The sequence below is a fragment of the Dipodomys merriami genome, unplaced genomic scaffold (genome assembly GCF_024711535.1).
Source record: "Dipodomys merriami isolate MVZ:Mamm:240054 unplaced genomic scaffold, mDipMer1.0.p SCAF_35, whole genome shotgun sequence".
Classification (NCBI taxonomy): Eukaryota; Metazoa; Chordata; class Mammalia; order Rodentia; family Heteromyidae; genus Dipodomys; species Dipodomys merriami.
In genome coordinates, this window is record NW_027205048.1 from 9795669 (window position 1) to 9817648 (window position 21980).

A 21980-nucleotide genomic window follows, 5' to 3' on the forward strand; every position below is an offset into this window, starting at 1 on the left:
AATACCATTAACACATGAATTCAGAGATAAATTTCCAACACATGAGCTTTGGAAGACTGTTCCAGAAAATTCTGGTCCCAAGGATGAGCGCTAGCCATGGAATCATGAAAAGCAGCAGATTGACGCCACAGCGCATGGAGTACAGTTAAGAGGCTACATATGGAAATGCCTTGAGTAGCAACAAGACAGGCCGGTCCTTACAATCTGGCTCAGAGGAAGGAATTCACTGAATAGTCTACCCACGCCAGATGGTACCACATTTACCTTAAGCTGCTATCCAGGATGCCAGGTACATTTCTGACACAAATGGTGCCAGCATCAAGGTCATGAAACTCCACCTACCACTGTAATGATTCTCTTTATTTATAGTATGCAGGGGTGGGGGGGGAATCCATTTAAGGAAAACAGATCAGGTTACTCAAAGCCAGCCATCACTGCGGTCATTAATAAGATAGCCACAGTCAGGTCAAGCTGAGTCCCTATAGATACAGCCAAGGTAACATTCTTTTCTCAATGTGTGTGATGTCACCAACAAGGAGGCTTCGCGGGGCCTCCTCTAGCAGCTGGGATGTGTTCTTAGAACTGGGTTTATATTGTCACATCTATTTTGACTCCTTTCTCTCTGGAAACTTCCACTGATTCCATCAGGCCCTCCCACTCCTGGACTGGCTCCACCTCCATTTTATGCCACTCTCGGGTAGTTTGTTGAAGTAGCTCAGGTCAGTTCCTTGCCTTCCAGAAAAGTTCCTAGGTGCTTTTTGCCTCTTCTTCCTCTCCTCAACCTTCTTTCTCATCTTCTTCATGGTTCTAGGTATTCATTCTAAAATTGCCTAATTGACCTATTTTTTCTTAATTTCTAAAGACTAGTTCTGTTTCCAATCGCTAGTACCTCACAAGCGAAATCCAACAGGCTCAAATTGCTCAGTGAGGTGGTAACAATCTAAACCAGCTGGGCACTGTGGGATTATATGACTGTAATCCCAGCTACTTGGGAAGCTGAGATCTAGGAACTGCAGTTCAAAGCCATCAGGGGCAGATAAAAGTCTGTGGGATACGTATCTCAAGTTAACCAGCAAAAAGCCAAAGTGAAGCTGTGGTTCAAGTGCCAGCCCTGAGTAGAAGAGGCTAGGGGACGCACCCACACCCTGAATCCAAGCCCCAGCACTAGCACTAATTAATTAATTCCAAATACAAAATGAAATCATTCAACACGGGGCCACTTGGGATATGAGGGGATTCATCCACACCTTGAAATTCCTGAACGTATTACCCTAATTCTCTTCAGTGATGCTTCATGGACAATAAAAGCTAGTAATAGCTTTGGCATTTTTTGCATTCTCTAGCATGGTCCAAATAAAACCCAACAAATTGCCATATATTCCCACCAGTTAAAAACCGTTAATGGCCAATATCTCAGCAATCGAATAACCAAGATTTCTTATTATTATATACACATTAAATGGTCATTTCTAGTGATACTCACTGTAGTTACTTTAACAAAATACAAATCTGTCATTGTTTTAGTCTTGATAGGTTCTTGTTATTAGCGCCTTCTCAAAAAATTAAAAAATTTATGAACATCAGTGATACATAATTAATATTTTAAGACATGTTTCTATTCTGCTAAGCTTCTCCTTTGCCACACTGACTTAGTCACGTGGCAGAGAGATGTCAATGTATCTTTCACTCTTCGTGTTCACAAACGCTTCTTAGAGTCTTCAGAATGGATATAATTATATTTATTTATTCAAAACAAATAAAGTTGAAACTGCTTGGCTGTATAAATAATGGCCACTAAGGGTTAGAAAAAAATTGCTTGATGATACCCATTGCATTGAAAACTAGTGGTAGAAAGCAAATGAATTTGGCTGGTTCTTAGCTAATTGTTCTGGCCTTTTGGCATCACTATTTTTGTAAAAATTATTTTATTTTTCTTTAACAAATACTTAGCATTTGCCATGTGGTAGCACTTACCATGATCGAAGGCTGTATATCCCATTCATCAACTATCTGATTCCATGTAACCACATTTGGACATGGGTGCTGTGTCATCATCTATGGATGAGAATATGTAGACATAGAAAGATTCGATGTTCACGGCTTCAAGCATAAGGGAGACTCAGAGTGTGTAACTCATGTTTAGAACTTAACAAATTCCAGACATCAGTTCCCCTCACCCCCAGGTCACACTGACTATCTAAGGAGAAAAGTGAATGGATGCAGTTTCAGTACTTGTCAGCCTAGACTGTTTTTAAAAATTGGACATTTCTGATTTACAATGATTTTAGAATCTGATTAGAATATAGTGTGCCCACGCTTCAGTCTTTCTGTTATTTCTCACACGAAGGAAAGTGAGACGTTGTAAAAGAGTAGTTGGTGCGTCACAGACAGATCACTGGCTTTGTGATCCACATATCCTGTGAAACAAGAACATTCTTTAATAAACCTCAGTGGCACTCTGGTTATATTTAACACAAGAGATCTAGACCAATGTACTTACTTTCTGAAATGTGTGAAACTTCTGCATTGTTTTTCAATACCGTCTATTGAAGGTATTTTCCAAGAAACAGCTGGTATGACTGATATGTTTGTCCACACAGAACGCTATTTGAGGATGGTTCTGTAGTATTAAACCAGCTGCCCACCCCCAAAGTGTAATGCATGCAAAATTTCTTATCACAGTCCAAACTGAGGAGAAAATTTAATCACAGAATTTGAAACTCATAAATACATGGTTATATCTGAGCATACAAAAAGTATTATAAACCTGCTACACATGGGTATTTGGCTTTAAGGCACTGAAGAAAGAGACAAAGACACCTATGACAGGAGAATCTTCTAGAAGCTTGCCCTCTGTGAGAGAAGATGAACAAAGGGATAGTCAAAGATTACCAGTGAAATGAGGAGAAACAATAGGCACAGGGCAGGATATATCCATTGCCTGCATCGGGAATAGAGAGGCACAAGGCCACCATGGGCTGGGCTGCCCTGGACAGGACTGGGCAGGGCTGGGCAGAAGAAGAGGGGCTGTGGCTGGCTCCTGGGACTCCTGCTGCATCCTACAGGAAGCAGAGGATTTGGCTCAGCGAGGAAGGCAGAGGGCAGTCTGGGCTGGTCTGTTCATTATCGCTCCAATGCACATGGCTGTGAGCCTCGCGGTGTGATTTATGTTTCTCCCATTTAAGTGGAATAATCCAGATGTAATTTTTCTGCCTGTAATGCTTTGCTCTTTGCTGCATTTCTCTTTGTGTGCTCTATCCTTCTCCTAAGTGGCTGTGTTTACTTTGCTCTCTCCTTCCCTTTATGTCTCATGAATAACAAAATGATAGAAACAGATCGAACATGTTTGAAATGATGCTCGTCTTGGTAAACCTTACAGGCTGACTGTCCCACAGCCCTTTATCTTCTCTCCTTTCTTTATTTTTTTTTTTGGTCATGGTGCCGCAAACATGAATGGTTAATGGTCAGGTAAAGTATGAGGTAGGGCCAGGAAGAGCTGAAAAGAGCATTAACATATGTCTCTGTACACAGTGAGTTTTACGGTGCTTATGGAAAGACCTGTGTCTTCTTTACAGACATCAGAAGTGCAACCACTTTGGGGCTTAATTGTCCCAAGCTGGGTTGGGACAGTGGATTTCAAGGCGCGGGTTGATCACCGTGACCTACTGGGTAATAAGAGGAAGCTGAGACCCACAGGTATGTGGAATGAACCACCTGTCCAAACCCATCAACTTTATAGGTAGTTGTAGAGAGGCCATCCAAGCAATCAGCAAGTGGCTCCAGGTAATGGAAGTTCTCATGAGAAGGTCACACTGGCACAGTTTAGCAAAATCATTCTATCCTACACTCCATACCTGGAAGTGCAGAAAAAAGGATTTGGGCACTTGGGGGTAAAGGTTCTGGCAAAAAAAAACATAAGCCTAGTGTCAGTGCACTTAGCAGTGGGCTTGGGGGTTCAAGGCACAGTTGTCAGCCCACTGGCAATCTGCCTAAACAAAACATGATCTGTGTCAGGTGGTAGAGACGAGCTGATAAACATAAAGATGTCATGAATGATGGGGCTGGGAAGGTGGCTCAGTGGTAGAGTGCTTGCCTTGCATGCATGAGGCCCTGGGTTTGATTCCTCAGCACCACCTAAACAGAAAAAGCAGGAAGTGGCGCTGTGGCTCAAGTGGTAAATTGTTAGCCTTGAGCTGAAGAGCTGAGGGACAGAGCCCAGACCCAGAGTTCAGGCTCCACAACTGACCAAAAAAAAAAGATGTCACGAATGACCCTAGTACAGAACTCCTAGCAGTCTGACTGCCTCTACAAATTCTTGATGGGTCGAGTCTTCTATGGGGTTGGAGGTAGCTTCAGGACAATGTTATTGGGAGGTGTCCATACAAGGGAGCAACCTCAGAGACCTTGAGTCAGCCTGGAAAGATCCAACCTCAATCCCCTGCAAGTACAGGAACGTTGTTTTTAATTCATCTCTTGTTACCATCCATACAACCGAGTACACATACCATAAGTGATAGGGTTTTACAATGTACAAATGCCATGTTACTACCACCCAGATCAAGACACTGCACATTCCAGCTGGGTGCTGGTGGTTTATTCCTGTAATCTTAGCTGCACAGGAGGCTGAGATCTGATGATCACAGTTCAAAGCCAGGGACAAAAGTCCACGAGATGCTTATCTCCACTTAACTAGCAAGAAGCTAAATGAGGAAGTGTGACTCAAGTGGTAGAGCACCACAGCGAGAGCACCAGGCCCTGAGTTCAAGTACCAGCACACACACACACACACACACACACACACACACACACACACACACACACACACACACACACACACACACACACACACACACACACACAATTATAGAACATTCTACCTCCAGAAATGTTCCTTGTACCATGTTCCCCTCAATAACTATTCCAACTCATGTCAACATGCACTGATTTGACCTAATTTTGAACATTGTATAACTAGAATCATACTGCTTGTTTTTAATGTTTGCCCTCTTTAACTTGATAATATATCTATAAAACACTCTCACAATATTGCATGTGGCTATAATTTGTTTTCACTGCTATAAAGTATCCTGCTGTCTAACTCCCCCCCACAAATTCCTATTGTTGATGGTTGCTAGGTTGTTCGCAGACCTGGGCTCCTAACTGGAGAACGTGTGAATGTGCTTGTCTTGGTCTTTGGGTGAGCAGGACGCTCCGTTCTGTTGTCATACCTCCAGGTGTGAACTGCTGAGTGATAGCTTTAGCCCACTGAGAATTGTTAAGGATAATTTGCCTGTGGTCAGTTTAGAAAAGGGATGAGGAAAGCCAGGCACCAGGGGCTCACGCCTATCATCCTAGCTACTCCGAAGGCTGAGGTCTGAAGATCACAGTTTGAAGCCAGCCTGGGCAGAAAGTCTATGAGACTCTTACCTCCAATTAATCACAGAAAAAGCCAGAAGTGGTGCTGTAGCTCAAGTGGTGGAGTGTTAGTTGCTCAGGGACAGCACCCAAGCCCAAAGTTCATGTCCCAAGGACCAGTAAAAAAGAAACAAAAGGGATAAGGAGCTAGTAAGGCTAACACTGGAGTATGTTTTGAAGCCTATGCAAGCTTATATAAATTTATCCAATCATCTGTCACAGCTACCATATCATGACAGAAAGACAGAAAGCCCTCCTGGGAAGCCATGCCTGGCTCTAGGTGACGTGAGTCACAAAGGGAAACAATGGATTGCCAACCAGACAGGAAAAATGCAACATAGTGGCCAGAGTTTACAGTTGGCAATCCTGCTCTCTGCAGTTGCATGGAGGTTATTTGAAAATATAACTCAGGATCCTAGTGGTAGTGGGACTGAAAAACTGGTGGTTAAACAGTGACTAGACAAAGAAGCCAGTTGCCCCAGTGCTTTATATAAGCTCATCCCCTTCTCCCACGCCCTGCCAGAGAGAGTGGTCTACTGCCCACACGACCCGCCAGGGCTCCCCAAGCCACGCATGCATGCCGGGCATTGAGATGTCTTTGGTTGAAGGCTCAGGGCAGCCCACATTGGAAGTGTGTGTCCCCATCCCATGCATGAGACCCCAGGACCACAGGGCAGAGATGATATGGCTTTTCCTCCAGCTTTCTGCCTGGCTGGCATAGCATAGAAGACACTTCCTCATTCTAATGGACTTGCCCTTATTTTATATAATTAAGATCAAAAGGGGATTTGGATATCTTAAATCATGTTTATTCTTACATATGAGAGACTACAAACTGGCAGCTACTTAGTTGCAAATAAAAGACTATAAAGCACAGAGGCAAGACATATGAGGTATAGAAATGTCACAGTGAAACCCATTAATAGGTACAATTGATAGGCATTGATAATTACACAATGTTTTTTAAAAGCTAAAACCCAAGCCAGACACCAGTAGCTCATGTCGGTAATCCTAGCTACTCCTGAGGCTGAGATCAGAATCTAAGACACTCTAATTAATCTCTAATTAAACAGCAAAAAAGCTGGAAGTGGTAGTAAAGCTCAAGTGGTAGAGTGCCACCCTTGAACAACAAAGCTAAGCAAGAACACAAGGCTCTGAGTTCAGGCTGCAGTACAAGTACCAAAAAAATAAGTGCCCTGACCCTTTGTAAGAATGCTCTAGCCTCTGTAACAGCCTTCCTCTCTCCCAACACCTCTTTATTAGACATCCCAAAAGCTTTGCTCACAAAGTAACAGTGAGTGTCCACCATTGCTGGGTGGTGGATGCTTCCCTTTAGTTTCACTTCTGCTTATAGCCATTGGACCCAGCCTGCATCCTGACATCTGGGAGGCTCCATGGGGTGAAATGAGGGAATGGACCAAAGTCCCGGGGCTTCAGTGGCAGAGCTGCGGACTGACTCCAGCCCCATTCCATGTGATACTGCCCTCCGTGGAAGCAAAGTCAGTGCCTCTCACCATGCCAAGGCCGGAAGGGTCCAGGATAAAGCTCTCACATGTTATCTCTGTCACTCCTGCCTGCTTTAAGAGACTTGGAATGGAGAAAAGATGGTATCTCTTCCATCAGATTCTTCAGAATTATCTATAGATTTCAGTTCCCTGACCTATTGTAACATACACTTGGAGGAGGGATTCTGGGGAGATAAAGGAAGACCCATGCTCTGGGGCTGATACAAACATAGAAAAGCTTGGCAGACCCCCTGGGAGGGTGTCTCTGGAAGGGAGAGAGCAGAGAATTCTAAGGAAGAGTCTACTCTTGTTTGCTCCCTACCCCACGGTGGGGAGTCCTGTGCCACCCATGTTCTCAGGATGCCTGTCTCACCACAGGGACCCCCCTACGGAGGCTGGAGTTCGCTCAAGGAGGCCAGAGGCCACTTACAGAGGCGAGAGGCCTCCCTCAGGTAGGGAAAGGACCTATTTCAATGAACCTGGGGAAAAGGAGCTTCAAAGAGGCTTTCCAAATTATTTTGCTGTCCAACAGCTCCTGTGTCTAATTTCCTGTAAGTGAATTATGACTACAAGAATTGATCCTTCTTCCTCGGGGAGAATAACAAATTATGGGAGACCATAGGTAAAAAGACAGAAAGAAAGGAGGAGGGAAACAGTGCTAGCCAGACAAGAGTCAGAAAAGGCAACCTCAGAGCCAATTAGAGGCCTCCCTCCTCTCCGCAGCCCCAGGCCCAGGCCCTGCACGTAATCACATTCGGGCAAGTGATCTGGATTTGGCCCTTTCTCCTCCACTTTGCTGTGGGCCTTGAAGAGCATACTAGCTGTACAGATGTGCATGGCAGCCCTGCTGTCAACGTTCCTCCGTTCCCCTCTCATGGTGTGAGCTCAAGCATTAAAAAACACAAAAGTCAAGATAGCATTTGCCTTGGCCAACTCTTGAGAGGAATAGGAAATAAAGGACACAGCCATTGAACAGTCCCACTTCCTAGGCCGGCCATGAAAGATTAAACACATGTCTCTAGAAAGGGTTGTTGGCTGGTTCTTTACTAATTCATGATGTACAGTGGATCAAGAGATGTGATTTAGCTAAGGAAATACAGGGCAAAAGGAAGGTCCAGGGCTAGATAAAGCTAACAGAGAAACTCTGGCTCTCCCCACAAACACCACATGCAGCATTTTGGAGGAACTGAGCATGTCCAAGCCAGGAAGCCACAGCTCCTCATCACCCCGTTCACATCATGTGATGACACTGCAGGTGTCTCCCGTGCTCATGGCATTTGGACATCATCCTGAAATTCTAGATGACCTGTACTGCAGGTTGACCCATTTTCTATTCATCTGCACTATGAAGCATCATCTGTAGAAAAATACAAGGGTGGGGGGACCCTAACAGACTACTACTCTGGAAAATGAGAAGTGTGGCTATGAAGAAAAAAAGGCATTTTTTTGTATCCTGCACCCTAAATCGTATTTTTCATCTCATCTTATGGAAGCGTAAGACAGGTTTCCTTGAGACACTAGTGGACATTCTCACAGGGCACCTGAAAGGGGCGTACTATTTGAAACCATATTGTCTCCAGGTTAACTCAGTCCCAGGGCTCTGGAAAGGAGGCCTTGGTGCCTCAGTACTGCCCCTCTCCCTGCAGATGTTGGAGCAACTTCATGATATGCCACTTTCTTCCCCAAGAGGGAGGAAGCAAGGCAAGAACCAGCCGCAGGCCTCCTGGGATCTAGTTTAAAAAGCATACCCATCACTTCCTCCATGCCCTACTGGTTACCCAGCTCTCCCTGCTGGCACACAGAGGCCACCTAGGGCCTGGATGCCAGCAGGCAGAACCATGGGGAATTGTCCGGAAAGCCAGTTACCCCATGTTCAGAGTGATGTCTGTCAGTCTTTCCATCAGTCACCAGGATGCTGCATACAACACACTCAGTCCTCTTCCTCCCTCTAGACACACTGCCTTTCTCTGTTCCTGTGGTCCTTCTAGTTATACCATGGCTTCTAAAATGGTATTTCCAAGGTGGGCCTCTCCCATGAATGGATACACACGGATAGTTGGGTCAGGTGATATCTGATCTCTGTATTCATCTGAGACATCTCTCAGAAGCTCCAGGCCTTGCTGGGCTGGAAAGGCCAGTGGGTGCATTTCATCCTGCCTGGGAGAGAAGGGTCGAGCTCATGACCTTTTTCATGTCCACACTAGCTTTAGCCGTAAGGGGAAGGATGAAAAATAAAGGTCACAGTGGTGGCTTCAGCCTTGGGTACCTGTTCATTTAACTCCCTTTCACTCTCTATGATCTGTTCTGTAGTCATCTTATAATTCTTTTGCAATGCCAAATCCATTCTCACAGTTCTATAATGTGCAAATGCAATAAAATGCATCACTGTTATAAACTATTAGAAAAGCTATCTGCAGACAGGATCTAGGCTGACATTGGGTATCCAGTGAAAGTGACCATTAGAACAATTAGATGTGCGATGGAATGTGAATCTCAGGACATTCTTCTGGTATTTATCATTCTTTGGCATTTCGATGACCTTTTATGAGGCACAATGCAAATCAAAGGACTCATTTACTCCATGATCATCTCATTGTATCCATAGGAAAATGAGAGACATGAATCAGGTGCCCTAGGCTGAGTCACGTATTGCATTTCAGAACCTATTGACCAGATGTTAATTTCTGCCATTTGCATGGGGCCCTATACCATCAGGCTTTTCACAGTATCCATGTCAGCTCAATTTTCAGAGCACTGGTACTGAAACACCAATCTGCCACCAATTACAGTGCTGTAATGAAGTGCGGTGAGCCAGTAATTATTCAGCATTATCCCGATCAAGTAACGCGCGGCCCAGAGTTATGACAATGAAATCCCAGTACTTGCTCCGGATGAGAGGAAAAATGGCCATAAATGTCATTTAAAGGGTGTCATCACAAATGAGCCTGCAAGGCTGGAAATCTAAGTGCTGCCAGTTCTGAGATGTTATCTTGGACTCCTATCTCATAAATGTATAAAAGCTTCCTCTTGCAAAAGTTACTTAATGAAAAGTCATATTTAAAAGCCACCTGCAAATCAAAAGCATGATCTTTAGGGGAGAAGAGGTCTGGCAGGAAGATGGAGAAAGAAGAGGGAAATCTATTAATGACTTCACCTAACCGTATTCAAAGCACTCAGGTTACTTGCATTCACTTCTAGTATCGCTGTCACAATGGGACCTGGAAAACAGAAGAGACTATGAGAGGGACCTCCAGGGTCTCCTGAGTGTGATTCCTATAAGCAGGCACACCCTGGGCTAAAACTTGCTTTTAAATGGGTGTACTGACCTACAAAGAATAAAGCCAGCCCTGTAATTCACTGAGCATGACCCTCGGGCAGCTGACTGAGTTCACTATAGACCACTGCCACTTGGTTATTTAAAGTCATCCCAGGTGTGGTCACCCAAACGCACAGGAGGAGTTCTAGAGAGTGCCAGAGTTGGAATGGCCAGCCTGTCTCTCAATATGGATTCTTAAAGTCGCCATCACAAAGAAAGGTACCTTGAGTTTTTTCTACCATAAACACAGAAACTGGGAGACACATTGCTATGATATATGTAGACCACAAATTGATACTCATGTGTGTAGACACACACATACACATACACATACACATACACATACACACACACACACACACACACACGCACACACACACACACACACACACGCACACAGAATATAGCCTCCTAGTAGAATAAGAATAGGAGCTCAGGCATTCAAGCACACAGGATCAGTATCAGGACTTATATAGTCCACCATCCAATGGTTAATTGCTTTGCCTCTTCCGCTGCCGGCCTCTCTTCCACCTTCTTGCCTACGCCCTAATGGCTGTGCACAGCTGGTCAGTCTGCCTTTGTAGAGAGGAAGCAAGATAAAACACTGTAACTACAGGCTCTGAATAGCCCTATCTCGTGATTCTCAAATACTTTACCATGGCGTGGCAAATATTTGATTGCATTTATATTCTATCTTGCTTTTGCTGCAAAAATAATAATAATAATAATGGAATAGTATTGCTAAAGCTACTTGGCTGTAAGTTTACAAAAACTACCATTGGCCAGCAGAAATTCTTACAAAGAAACTTTAGTTGTTATGAATCTCAAAGTTGACAATACATTTAATATAATGTCACCTTCTATGGACATTCCAAATCTCAATTTATCAAGTTTCATTATTGTTTGTGGATTAGATGCATTATAGAGATTGTTTGGTTGGTTGGTATTTTTAGGTTTCCAATTTTCCTCAAGTCATTGGAGGGCTCTACATACTTTGCCCCTTGTTCCTGAAGCAATTAAAATAATCCACGGTCTGAGCCAGGCAGCTTAGGTTCAAATCCCTCTTTCTGATTGGACAAGTTCCTTGACCTTTTGGAGCCTTGATTTCCTCATCTGCAAATTAAGGATAATAGTTGGGACCACCCTGGAAAGCATTTTGCCCAAGGGCAGTTCTGTAGCTCTTAAATATGTTGACTATTATTCCCAGTCATTTATTTTCAACTTTTATATTTTTTGCATAATTAGTTTTAGAACAATACTTTCAAAGAAAAATTTATATTCTAAAGCAAATGTTTCCTGTGTTATAGAGAGATAGATATATAGATATATGCATTGGTATGAAATTTTACAAAGCTGTAAACTTTTTATATTTAAATGTTAGTATTTTGACTGTATTTTTTCTTGCAACTGAATCAAATCTACTTTCACATTGTTTTCACTTTCATATAATCATTCTTACATGCTGTATAATATCCAATGATGTTAATTTACCTTAATTTGTTTAACTGCTCCCAGATTGCTAATCATTTAGATTATTTTCATAGTCATAATTTATGACTATGTCATTTATGTTTTGTAATCCATTTATATTCTTAGCCCTCTTTGCTTTTGGAATGAAGCCATCTATGAGGTTACTTTCTAAACTGCAAAGTAACATTTCCTTTAATTTGTCTAAAATGCAACTGGATCCAGTTTCAAATGGTGCCTTGCTGGTCTCTACCAGCCTCAGATAAAGACTGGGGCAAAGGAAGGAGAATAAAGCAAACCTCTCTGCTTCTTGCAGTATTTGGAGGTGGAATTTCCTATGCCTTTTCCACACATGAGGCCAGACCTGACCGTACAGTAACTGGAACTCACTCTGTCTGCCTTTGTGTAGAAAGCCAGTAGTTGCTTGATCCAGCCATGCTGTATTGTGTGACCCAGCCAGGGCTGAAGGACACAGACAGTGGTCACTTGAGGCTGGGATGTGTAATGTAGCTGGGCTGGGTTGATTCTTCCTGTCTTCCAGGAACTTGAATCCAGAACTGCTGAGAAAATGGGCCGGCTGCCCTGGGAGCTTGTGTTGGAAGCTGTGCTAGGGGAGGACCAACTCCAGAGTGACCCCGTACCTTGGCCTTCCGGCCTCACCCTTTGAGCAGGGGCGGGGTCTGTGACCTGCTTCATGGACGTTGTGAGGTAATCAATGTGTGTCACTTAAAGCCACTTAAGGTTCTGGGAAGATAGTCATGCCACAACAGGAAATAAATATGGAGGTGAAGAAAGAACAGAACTTGTGTTATTTAAAAAAAAAATCATTGGTTGCAGAATAGAGACCCAAGGGCCCCAGAGAAAGAAAAGAACCAGGCAAAGCTGACTTCCACCAACGGTCGAGTGCACAAGCTCGCCCCCCCATGGTTTATTCTTGGGTTCCCAGAGCTCACAGCGGTACAGTAACTACCAGCCATGGGTGGCTATTAAACTCTCAATTAATTTAAATTAAATAAGGTTTAAACTCTCAGTTCTTCACATGTACCAGCACATCCCCAAGTGCTCAATAACCATGCGTGTCTAATGACTACCCTATGTGTATAAAAAAATGAAGAAGAGGGGCTGGGAAGGTGGCTCAGTGGTAGAGTGCTTGCCTTGCATGCCTGAGGCCCTGGGTTCGATTCCTCAGCACTATATAAGCAAAAAGAAAAAAGCCAGAAGTGGTGCTGTGGCTCAAGTGGTAGAGCGCTAGCCTTGAGCTGAAGAGCTGAGGGACAGCGCCCAGGCCCAGAGTTCAGACCCCACGACTGGACCCCCCACATACAAAAATGAAAAAGAATAAGATTCCCATCTTTCTAGACAGTTCAATTAGCCAGTTCTTTTTGGGTTTCACTTCCAACTTAGCTCCAGTCAGCAAGAGAAATAAAAAAATAAAATTAAAAAAAACTGAGGTGTATGGTACAATGTAGAGATGGAGAAATAGAGAGAGACACGGCCAGTAGTGGAGATCCCTGGGTCCCGCTCTAGCTCTACCTCTATTCCCTTCCCATGCCCAACTCCCCTCACTATTTGGAGTGGTAAACAAATGGATTTAAGATCATAGCCAACATTTTGATTTCTGAGCACAATCCAACACTTCTTCAGTGACAACAGTCACTATTCAACATCCTGTGTCATCTAAGATACCAGCTCTGCAAGCTGCCGCCCAGGCTCCCGGGGCCTGCTCCCAACCTGCCCTCCATCCCTTGGAATATGTCATGTGACTTTCTAGATGTCAATTATTTGCCCCCCTTGCTGACCAACTGGGAATGAAATTGGGGTGAAACTGTCGCCCTGGGTGACAGGAAGCCTCTCCTCTTTCACTAGGCCTGGCCGAGTTGCAGGGTTTGCTTTCCCTGTTGACCTCTGCCCTCCTAAGCATGTTTAGCTCATTAACCATTTTTGCTATTACTGTACCTTTAAATCAGTCACCAGAAAACTTATTCCCTTGCCGGTGTAGGTGTCTGGTATAAAACTTTATCTCTCCCTCAGCGCAGGTAACAGGATATTAAAATATTTGTATCCCGCATGCTGAAAAGTTCAACTGTCAAAAACAGTAATTTTGTGTCAAGTTCCAAATGAAATAGACAGTCCCAGAAGGACAATTTTGAAGAATCTGCTTTTGTGGAACCTGGGCAAAGGTGGGGGGGCGGGGGGAATGGCAATGAATAAGAGCCCGGCCTGGGGAGGGGGAGGGGCAGTGCACAGGGAAAGGTCTGCATTTGATAGGGCTGGATTTTCACATCCCGCTCATATGTAATTCACACGTAGTAACTCACAGCAAGTAAAATCGCAGGTGACGGATCAAGTGGCACTTAAGCCAAGGGGATTTACTGTCTAATTGTCCACCACGAAAGGTTCCCTTTCCAACTCAGCTCCAGTCAGGAAGAGAAATAAGACCTAAGAAATGAGAAATAAGGGGCGATGAAGAGAGAGGGAGAAGTAAAAGGAGACATGGGAAATGAAACTCGTGTTCAGCTCAGGGCTGTGTATGTGTTCAGTGTTTTGATCTGCATGTGTGGAGGGCTGGGCTGGGGTGGAATTCTGTGCACTTCTGAATTCCAGTGCCAGGGAGTGCTAGGGGCTCATAAAGGCTTTGTGTCAACAGATGTATTCCCAAATATCAAGGAATGGCACACTCCCACATTTCTCCTTTGTTCCTCTTGTGGAAACTTTCTGGACTGTGCCTCCCCGTCTGGAACATGACCCCCCTCTCTGCTGGCAACACACCCTACAAATAAAAGCATGGTCGTTGGCAAAAGCCAGGCTATGCAATTTACCAGCTATGGCCCTGGGGCAAGTGACTTTGTTGTTCTTAAATTAATTTCCTGGTCAGTAAAACACAGACATACTGATTCCTACATCTTAAGTGTTTGTGGAAATTGAATGAGATCATTGACCATATCACCTAACGTCCAGCAAGAGCCGATTGCTATTAGCTGCTACAGTTGTTGAGATTGTTCCTATTATTATTGTCAAGGTCATTATCATTATTGTTAGTCCTATTGTTTACAATCTAATGTACATGGAACATGCTGGAATAAATCTACTCCAGTCCTTCCGGACCACACTTTTTTAAGTTCCCTCTTCTGACAATGGAATTTTCATCTAAATCAAGTATTTTGTCCTTAGGTTTAACTTCATGATACATCCACAGTTTGAAGAAAGGTAGATAGATCTATGATGTATCAAGCTATCTGGTTTATAATATAGAGATAGATATTGATATAGATATAGGTATGTGTCTATATAGATAATCTGCTTGCTTACTGGTTTATTGTCTGACTTGTCTCTATTTAATAGAAACGTTCTAGCTATCTTGATCATCTCTTGAAACACTTAAATTATATTAAACATTTTTTAACAGGACCCACATTATCTCCCGTGACTGAGGAGTCCAGGGTAACACAGCTGGATCCAGATTTTGAAGGAGGCCATCAGACCCCTCTCCCTCTTCAGCTCCCAGCTCTATTTGCTATTTCTTTGCTCCATAACCAGATACTTTATTTTTTTATTTTTTTGCTGTGAAGACAACATGACTATCACAGTTCCAGAGTAAGAAGTAAATATTCTCTCTGTAGTCTCTGATTAAAAAGTCCAAGAGAAGATTCTGATTGGCCCATTTCATTTAATATCACATGTTTGTGCCTGAACCAATCACAAATTACTCTGAATATATACAATGTTCTAATTAGTTAGAGACAAACTCCACCTTATAACAGGAGGATGGAGCCAACCTTGACCAAATCAAGTAGAAGGAATCAGAATATTATGGAATAATAGTCGAACAGACAAAAGAGATTTTAATAAGCACCATACTGATGTATCCCTGATGTCTGGAAGGCGACATTCTAGCATAGGTGCGCAGTTCCTGTTTTTACAATGATAAATTCTGTGTCCATTTCTTATCTCCCTGATACCTGAAAAAAATGTAGGGTATGAAAATTGATTCAAGATCCATCCCAGGACCCAAAGTTGCCTCTAACATCCATCATCAGGATAATTTTGGATGTGTTTCTCCCTTCTGCACACTCTTTCCTATAAACCAAGATAGAAAGTATTTCCTTTATCTACACCTCTCAAGACTGTTTGATGTTAGATGGCATATATTTAAGGCTTCTTAGATGAGAGTAGTAGATGATCGCTGTTGCTATTAACAATGAGAATTTTTTCTGTGCCTAGAAAGCTCCCTCAATACTTGGCACATCACATAGAATGTGGTAGCAATGGAAACCTACCACTTTTCTTGTTTCTTTTATGTTCTCTGTGGTACTGACACAAGCACTTTGCCTAAAGAATGAGAATAAGGGATGGGAAGGTGGCTCAGTGGTAGAGCGCTCGCCTCGCATGCATGAGGCCCTGGGTTCGATTCCTCAGCACCACATAAACAGAAAAAGCCAGAAGTGGTGCTGTGGCTCAAGTGGTAGAGTGCTAGCCTTGAGCTGAAGAGCTGAGGGACAGTGCCCAGGCCCAGAGTTCAAGCCCCACGACTCACAAAAAAAGGAATGAGAATAAAAAGTAAATTAAAAAAAGAATTAGAATAATGAACTGTGAGTTTATGCGTGTGTGTGTGTGTGTGTGTGTGTGTGTGTGTGTGTGTGTGTGTGTGTGTGTGTGTGTATTTTAAACAAGATTTAACTAAACCTCAGGAGTTTTCTGTGTTCCTAATAAACTTTACTGAAAAACACTGGATCGGTGGTGACTGTCAAGAGACCTCAGGGCTCTTTGTGTAAATTGAAAAGACTCCTGAGCTTGCTCATGTTTTTATTATGGGAATCACACTAAATGTGATAATTTTTGAGAAGCACATTTGCTGTCAACTTCTAATTGTGCTTGTTCATCAGCAGCTGAAGGACAACGAATCATCTCAATCCATCTGTCATTACAGCCACCAAACATAGAAACTTCCCCACTGGAAACAGGAAAGGTTAGTAACTTCACGTGGAGCAAAGTCTGGGTCATGAGCTCCAGTGGGAAAGGAGCATCTAACAATATCGCCCCAAAGCTTCCATTTATAATTCCAAGTTGGGTTTGATTTGAGGTTTGATTTGGGACTTCATTCTCAGATACCAAGATCTGAAATGCTTTCCCCACACAAACTACACAGATGAGCAGCGGGGCCAGTCTTCACAATCTCTGCTCAACAGCTCTCATTGTGAACTCAGAATTAAGCTGATTGCTGATATCACAAGGCAGTTGGTTGTGTTTTACTTTATAGAATTATTCTTGTATTATCAGTAAAGCTCTCCTCCCAGCAAACTTCTAGGCTTCCTGGAGACTTCCTCCTAGTTTAGAATCAGAAAGAAGTTGGGGGAGGAGGGTGTGAGGCTATGTATTCCAAGCCTGATTTAATAGGAGAGTAAAGTGAGGCACAGATTAATTGGATGTATCCAATCTGAGGCATGTGTTAAATTCTTAAATTTTTTGGCATTTGTCTGTCATGGGGCTTGAACTTGTGCCTGGGCGCTGTCGCTCAGCTCTTCAGCTCACTTGAGCCACAGTACCACTTCCAGTTTTCTGGTGGTTAATTGGAGATAAGAATCTCATAGACTTTCCTGCCTGGGCTGACTTTGAACTGTGATCCTCAGATCTCAGCCCCCTGAATAGCTAGGACTTCAAGCATGAGCCACGGGCACCTGGCTGTCCCCAGTTTTGAAGGTTGCTTTGGGGCTTGTGGCCAGGCATTACCATAATGGTGACCATTCCCTTCAGGACTGGGAAGGCAAAGAGAAGGACAGGAAGAGGCTGGGGTCCTGCTGGATGCTCTGAGGGCACAGCTCCAGGGACCTTGGCGCCCCCACACCACCTGCTTCTCATTGTAGCACCAAGCTGGGAACTGGCCTTTCATGAATGGCTTTAAGGAGACATTTCCCTCGTCAGAAATTCCCTTTCCTCCCACACTTCCGTCTTCGCAGTTCCCCACCTTTGTCCCTATACATCCAGACCTCTGGATACAGCCCTGCTCTTCCTGGCTTCCATGTCTGAGGGCCTCCTGACTCCCACATGCCAGGGCTCAGGAGAGGCACTCTGGATTGTCTATTTCCCCATATTTATCCAGAAAACCTCATACATGTGCATTCTCGTACTCTGGTACAGGTGCGAAAATGGAGGCAGAGACTAAGGAAATGGCCCACGGTTACACAATGAACAAGTAGTGTCGGCATGGCTTGTTCTGACATCAAATCCTGGGATCGTAGTTCCTCTCTACACACACACACTTTGCTTGGATCGGCCACCATAGAAGTATCTCATTTCTTATGGCCTGGGCTTACCTCAGTTTGCAAATTGCGATTCTCACGAACTTCTTAGGGTATTTGGCATGGATGAGCCTTTGTTTGGGCCTCTGAACATGGCCGCCATGCCTGTTACCTTAGTTGGTAAAGACCCACAACTGGTCTCAAAGAACACACACTGGGGGCTTGTAAAGGCGCTGGACGCCATGAACCATTGAGATTTCATCCCTTGGGGACTATCTGCACAGACTCCCCTCTCCTTCACATTTTTATTTTTGGAGTATTTCAGGCTACTGTGAAGCACGAGTCTTACTGCAGCCCCAGAGACGGGCTCTCTGTAGGATCCGGGCATGTCTGGGCACTGGCCAGAGACTGGGAGGCAGGCCTGCAAAGGCCCTGAAGGCACAGGGGCCAGGAGCCTGTTGGGATGGATTCACTCAAGGGAGACTCCAGATACTGGAGGTTGGATTGGAAAGAAATCTCAGTGCACTCCCATGTGGCAAGGGCCCTTCTGCTTAGCCTGTTGACTTAAGAAATCCATGGGTGGGTGAGGGCCCAAGATGGCGCCCTGCTGTTCTGCTCCCCTGCGGGTGGCGTTACCACTTCACTGTCACGAATATGACAGCCAGTTTGGCGAGCACAGAACCCTGGGCCTCTGATCCAGTCACAAGCAGAATATGCCAATGTCTACAAATGTGTCCCAGCTGAATAGCAAATCGCCACCACCGCACTTTCTCAGGCTTTTCAGTGTCACATTTGTTGGGTGGTTTTTTTTTTATTTTTTTTACATTAAATATGTTGTCTTTTTGTCAAGCCAGATTTTTGCAAAATTCTTGTTGACTTTTACGGGAGGACCTTGTCTAACAACTACCCTTCCTTTTGCAAAGTAGAAGCCCCAATATGTGATGGGAAATCATCATGCTATAAGGAATCCAGGAGGGCCTGGGGTCTGGAGAGCCACTGGGACTGAAGTTCGCTGGTGTGTAATGTCAGGAATTCCCCCTCAAAACCCTGCTTCTAGTGATCGCAACAGCTGTGCATTTCCAAGGCCTCTCTCCTTGTAGCCATCCTCCAACCGCCTCCCTTAGATTAAATAGAGTTCCTGTTGCTTTTGCTTTTGATGCAAATCAGTGGTAGCTAGATTCTATCCTCAAATACAGTTAACTTGAATAGAATCGTACCATTTTAGAGATTGCATAGTGTCATTAATTTCTTTGCTGCTTCTGGGTCTTTGTGGCTCCAGAGTTATAGACAATTGCTAGAAGTTTCTACCCGAGGACATACAAAATGCTACCATACTTTCATGTCTCTGAGATTGATGTGTATGCCTGTCTCTCTACCTGGAATGCGTTTGCTGAGCACATAATGCATGTCAGGGGCCGTGCTGAATGGATTAGGACATTCTCCTCAAACAGGTACTCTAGATCAGTCTGATTTTGTAGACTGGAAAAACAGAAGCATGGAGTAATAAATGGCTTACCTAGTGCTCATCACCTTACTCATGCAACATCACCTTACTCATGCAACTGCAACCCCTCTGCACAGTATTTTTACAATGAAAAAAGTGGCATGCCCAAGTTCACAAACCTAGTTTTAGAATTAAACCTTAAAGCCGGCTGTCAAAACTATACTCCCTTTAAGAAGCAGTTTGTTCTTCAAGCACAGTCCCTTAGCTCCCCATTGAACTTCTATTCAACCTTTAGAATCCTGGTCCGAATCACCTGCTTTCTGAAGCTCTCCTAACTCCCATTACTAGAGGGACGCTCTCCCGCCGAGCCGCTGTGGCACGACGCACTTGCCATTGTGTTTTGCTTTCTTCTGCTTCCTCGTTGGGATCATTTGCTATCACATCTGCCTCTCGCTATGCATGTCATGAGGACGGAGAGTGGGTCTGCCGTATGCTTCGCGGTGCCCCTCAGAAGCCAGGCACATGACAGACGTTGAGCACACTGATTGACCACTGGAGAAAGCACTCACAAATTAATATTGGGTTGTTTGGGGGGGATGGGGCCCCGAAACTTCCACCCTGCGATGTGGTCACCCTGAGGCATGCAACAGAGCATTGGAGAAATGATCCTGGAAGGTGCCATCATGGACCTCTGTGAGCCAGCTGCTCCTGGCCGCCTCATCCTGGGAGCTCACCATTAGGAAGGGAGGCGGTTAGCAAGTATGGAGACCAGGCTCATTATGTCTGAGAGCCTTCTTTCCATCACCAGCGGCTCTTCTCTTTCCTTCCTGACATTCTCTGCAAGCAGCCTAAATCTAAAACGCTGAGTCTGCCACCAAACAACAGACTCTAATTGCTGTTTTTCATTCAAGCTTAATGATCCTCTCCTTATAACTAACCCCATAATTACTGTTCAGAGTTCAGTGTATTCGTTCCATAATGATGAGCCACGCATTCTTTCCCTAGCATATCTAATTTAAATGGTCTTTCCTAAACGGTAGCTACGCCATGGTGACAAGATAGTACATAAGCTCAGATTTCTGTTGTTGTTAAGTACAAATATTTTGATAAGTGCAGCTAATATGAGATATTTCCTCTTAACTGGATGTGATACACATTGAAATATGACATTGGTACCATCTGTTCCTCATCATAAATATAAATGAAGTGATAATGAGCAAAATGTGTTAAGGACTATCAGGATGATTGCACTCCAATGGTTTAATTTGGATCTTCATTAATCTAAAAATAAAACAATCTACAAATGACAAATGAACACATTTTTACTGATGGCGTGCAAGTATCTTTTAGGCTACGGACTATGATCTTGCCACTTAAAATGAGAAATGAATAATGCACAGGAGGTTTTTTTTTTAAGTTCCTGTTGAGTTTTCTGTTCAAATCATTAACACACTGTTCCCATGGGTCTATATCAAATACTGATGTGCATACCTGGCCTGATGCAGGTGTGAAATGGAAACAAAAAAGACCTTGGGCCATGGGATTCTTCACTGTGTGACCTTGGCCAAGTTAGTTCACCTCTCTGAGCCTCCATTTCTTTAACTCATAAGGTTGCAATCAATCTCAAGCCAACCTATGCCTCTTACCCACGCAGTAACTTACAATGCAAAACATTCAGTAACAACACTGAGAGACAATGTTGCGTTCGCTGACAGAAAATATCCTTTATCCATGACCATTTCTCTCCATTTTACACACGAAGAAATGGAAGCAGATAGATTTACACAACTGCTACTCTTGTCAGAACTGAGGCCTCATTTCTAATTATATAACCCTCAGTTACGAAGTGGAGAAAAGAACACATTATTTTCCAACCAAGAGCTACATAGTCAAAACAAAGCAAGAGGGTCTCATGGCTACGCAGGGGCTGCTTCCGGTGAGATCTTCCTCGTGTCACAGGAAATTCACTCAGGACAACAGGGGCTGTTGATAACTTCCTGCTCCTGATCTCAGCTCTTTCTCTCCAGGACCCTTCCTCTCTTTCCTGCCAGACTTCCTCCAGACAAAGCACATCTGCTTTCCCAGCAGAGAGGCAGAACTTCCATGAGACCTCTCAGGAACCTGTGGAGGTGTGCCTCAAAGTCCACGCGGCTCTGGCAGCTGCTTCCCAAGCCTCTAACTCATCCTCACCACCCTGGCCTCTCTCATGGCGGTCCAGGCGTCCCCCAAATGTTCTGCTGCTCCCTTAGTATGGGTGCCCCAAGAGGGTATCAAACAGGCCTTTTACCTATTTGCTTAATTGTTCTCTCTCCTGGTAATTGGGACTCCCATTTTCTGTGGCCCTACTGTGTGCTAGACACCATCCCAAGAAACGGATGCACATGATGCCTTTGGTTGATCTCAACAAACTTGAAATGGCCCCTTCCATTTTAGCACAAGGAAGGGGAGTTCCAAGTGTTGAAATAACTTCCTCAGTTTGCATTTCCCACCTCTTTCATATTAGTATATATTCACTGTATACTATGTTTCTATGCATGTATATAAATGTACTTTGATCAGATTTGTGTGTGTGTGTGTGTGAGTGAGTGTGTGTGTGT

At 44.0% G+C, this 21980-nt stretch overlaps 2 long non-coding RNA genes across 9 annotated transcripts in view; one reads left to right on the plus strand and one right to left on the minus strand.

The window, feature by feature from the left end:
- The window catches only part of LOC138803832 (uncharacterized), a 78470-nt gene that overhangs the window by 24708 nt on the left and 31782 nt on the right, over nucleotides 1-21980 (minus strand). For 4 of the 8 annotated variants that reach the window (XR_011365070.1, XR_011365062.1, XR_011365069.1 and 1 more), the window contains exon 1: nucleotides 1975-2057. The exons of 2 other annotated variants lie outside the window; for them this stretch is intronic. This is a non-coding gene — a long non-coding RNA (uncharacterized lncRNA). Of the gene's footprint in view, nucleotides 1-264; nucleotides 355-1974; nucleotides 2058-12093; nucleotides 12352-21980 lie in introns of those variants that run through there. 2 more of the 8 variants (XR_011365067.1, XR_011365063.1) reach the window with 2 other exon arrangements.
- LOC138803918 (uncharacterized) lies at nucleotides 47-15271 on the plus strand. Its single transcript, XR_011365094.1, has 3 exons — nucleotides 47-289; nucleotides 12245-12411; nucleotides 15110-15271. It is a non-coding gene; the product is annotated as an uncharacterized lncRNA (long non-coding RNA).